This window comes from Dasypus novemcinctus, chromosome 2 (genome assembly GCF_030445035.2).
Source record: "Dasypus novemcinctus isolate mDasNov1 chromosome 2, mDasNov1.1.hap2, whole genome shotgun sequence".
NCBI classification, from domain to species: Eukaryota; Metazoa; Chordata; class Mammalia; order Cingulata; family Dasypodidae; genus Dasypus; species Dasypus novemcinctus.
Window position 1 is genome coordinate 139,636,762 of NC_080674.1, and position 3,517 is coordinate 139,640,278.

Here is a 3,517-nt window from a genome sequence, read left to right on the forward strand (position 1 = left end):
TGTCTGCAACCTTTATTTACAGAATTTGGTGAGCTCATACCACATATCCCCTGACTTTCCTCTGTGTCAGCTTGGACTAGTCCTAGCAGTGGTTTGGGATTAATCTCTATGGCTGAGTTCTAGACATCTTCACTATATTAACTATGGACTGAGCCAGACTTCCTGCACAAGTGTCTTAGCCTGCATTCTCCCAAAAGCAGAGCCTGAGACCAGTGCTTCCATGAATTATGTAGTTTATTTGGGAACAGGATTGTAGGGAGCAGAGTAAAGGACAAGGAGAGGCAAACAGGCTTGGAAGGAGAGCCAATACAAGGATCCATTGTCAGGTTGGCCAGTGGCAAGGGCAGTAGTGTCTGTCCAGCAAGAACTTCTGAGGAGGCTTGTGAAATGCATCTCAAAACCATCTACATCATGGGTAAAAGGGGAAATAGTTTATTTATTAGCCCCCATTCCCCCTTTAGCAAGTATGGCCACACAGGTGTCAGCTCCTCCACATTTCAAGGTTGCGTATGCATGAGTCCCAAATAGGTTCCAGATAATCCTCTGGGTAGAAAGTGAGAGGTTATATATTGCAGGCCCAAGGCGAGGCACCTCAATGAAGCTGATCAAAGGCTGTGTGAACCGGTTGCTGCAGCAGTGACTGGAGTAAGTGGTAGAGCTGAGAGGATTTGGTATGGTGCACAAGAGGTATTTGTTACATATGTCATTTTCCACAAGGAGATTGGGGCTAGAAAGTATGGATGGGCCTGGGTATAAAAACTCCAGAGTTATTCAATTTAGAGAAAATCTTGTGGTGTTAAGACTGAACTGGGGAAGGTGGATGTGGCTTAAGCGATTGGGCTCCTGCCTACCATGTGGGGGAGTCCCTGGTTCAGTTCCCAGTGCCTCCTAAAGAAGACAGTGAGCTGGCACAACAAGGGACACTAGAAGAAATACATAATGAGAGACCCAACAACAAAAAAAGCAAGAGAGCAGAGGTTCCTGTATTTCCTAGAGAAGACAGGCAGGACAGCGAGCTGGCACGATGAGCAGGCATGGCAGGCTGGCGCAGCAGGATGACGCAGCAGGTGACCCAAGAGGAAAAACATGAGTGATGCAGCGGGGTGGGGAGTGGAGGTGGCTGAGGTGATTGGGTGACTCCCTCCTACACCGGAGGTCCTGGGTTCAGTTCCCAAGTGCCTCCTAAAGAAACAGAAGAACAGACACAGCAAGTGCAGGCAACGAGGGGGCGTGGAGAAATAAATAAAAGGAAAAAAAACCCAAAACTGAATTGGCACATAGACTTCCACTTCTGGCTATGATGAAATAACAGGAAATCAACTTTACCTTCTCACTGACACAGGCAAAAAAAAACATGAAACTGAGGTTTTCAGACATAGGCAAAAAGAGGAAGTGACCCCTGTGAGTTCCTTTGCTAACTAGTTGAAAAGAATTTAGTAGATAATAGACCATGGCACAGGGCAGTGGTGAATTAGAAGAATTTGGTGATTTTGCTAAAAGTTGAGAACATGGAGTTCACAATTAGGATGTCAAAAACAGGCAGAATTTGGGGAGCAAAATATAAGAGAGGAAAGAGCTACCCAGAGAGAAAGTTCAGAAGGGTCTACTCAAGTTTTGAGTGACTTACACGTGTGTGTGTGGAGTTTACAGAGGTCAAGAATAGAACCACCAGAAAGGAGGAGTAGGTGAAATGATTCCTAAACTTACTCAAAAGAACTGGGAAAAGTTCCTGGTTCCACCACACCAGTTTGGAAAGACCTCCTAATACATGGAATCTGACATCGGAAGTCTTCAAAAGAATTTTCCCTCCAATATCAAGGCAAAAATAGTCCTAGTCTATTCTGGATCCATGCAAGTTTGGTAGCTGAGTAGTTCCAATAAATTAATTTGTATTTCCCTTGTTATATATTTTAAAAAAACACAACTCCAGAGTTAGATAAATGACTTAAAAAGCATATTGTATAACAGAACAAGCAACGTCAACCTCGGGTGGGAAGGAAGGCATAGGTCTTTTTATACACTGTTGGCTTCTCCACAGTCCTCAAACCTGCTTCTGTGCCTGGTTCCTAATTAACTGACTTCACAGTGGCTCCAGAATCTGAATTATGGTCTTGCCTACCCTTTCTCTTGCTGCATAAATGAACAGTTTCTGCATTTTTTTCTCTTATTCTCAATGCCACTGATTCCAGTCACTTGTGGCCTTCTGAGAGCAAAACTCATAATTACCTGACTATTTAGAGCTCTTCCCATGGCAGGGCAATAGCCCAAGGCATTCTTCCCAGGGCTAAGCCAAATGCCTGAAAATCTGAGCCCTGTGCCCAGGCCAGCTGGACTCTTAGGTGGCTTGTTTCCATCAGAGCTATGACTTTGGGAAGACTGACTGAGTTGTCTTGATAGGGATCTCCTCTTGAGGGGAGAGGCATGAATAATCTGTAGTCACAGGGACACAGTTGGTAAGTGATGAGGTGTTAATTCCATAATAATTAGAAAACAGTATAACTTATAGAAATATGAAGGGCAAAGCAAAGGAGGTGGAGGAGCAAATCAATAAAAAATTTTTTAAAAGTGCCACAAATCAAAATGAAGGGAAGGGTTTAACCTATAACATTTTCCTATTTCTGGCAACTACCTCCTCTCTCCATTGTGTTCCCAAAACAATTCCAGAAGGGGTGGTGTTTTCCAAAGAGAATTATTCTGCTTAATGTGTTCTAAGTGATGGTGAATGAGGTAAGCAGAGATTCTGTTCTCTATCATGATGTAAGTAGCACAAAACTTTCCCCTAAGTGTTTGCCTTTTCATTGCTTTTCCTAAGGGGCTTTTAGGTTAATAGAAAGAGGCCTGATGCAGTACAACATTAGCAACACCTTACTTTGTGTGTCCTGTTGTGAAAGCACTTTTGGGAAAGTACATCTACTTTCTCATTTAATACTCATAGAAAATCCCATGAAATTTATAGAGAATGCCCACGAAGACAGAATCAGAGTTTTCTCGGCAGAAATCACACCTTCCTGGCATTTTCAGGTGAACCCACCCCTGAAGGAGTCACCCTGTGAAGAAGGGGCCTACTCTCAGGACAGAGTTCTTCAAGGAGCTTCTAGAGACACCGAGACATCATCTCTCTGCTATGCTAGCCCGAGGTCAGTGGTCAGGCCCCTCGCAGGCTTTTTTTATACCAAAAGAAGTCTCACAAGAAACTTCTCTCGTGGATGTGTAGAAGAGGTATGGAGATATTCTCGACACATCAAGGATGGCTGTCTAACTGTATGCAGAGGTATCAGTATTTCACAGGACTAGTCTACTGAAGAGATTTGAAACATTTAATTTTCAAACAACCTTTGATTGTAAACAAGATAATTCTGAAAATTTCACGTCTTCATAAAATTAAAATCTACAAATTTTTTCACCAAAATTGACCAAACAAGAAAAGCAACGTAACTTATTTATATATATGTATGTGTGTGTGTGTGTGTGTGTGTGTGTGTGTGTGTATAAAGGAAAGATGATTCTAACCCTGCCC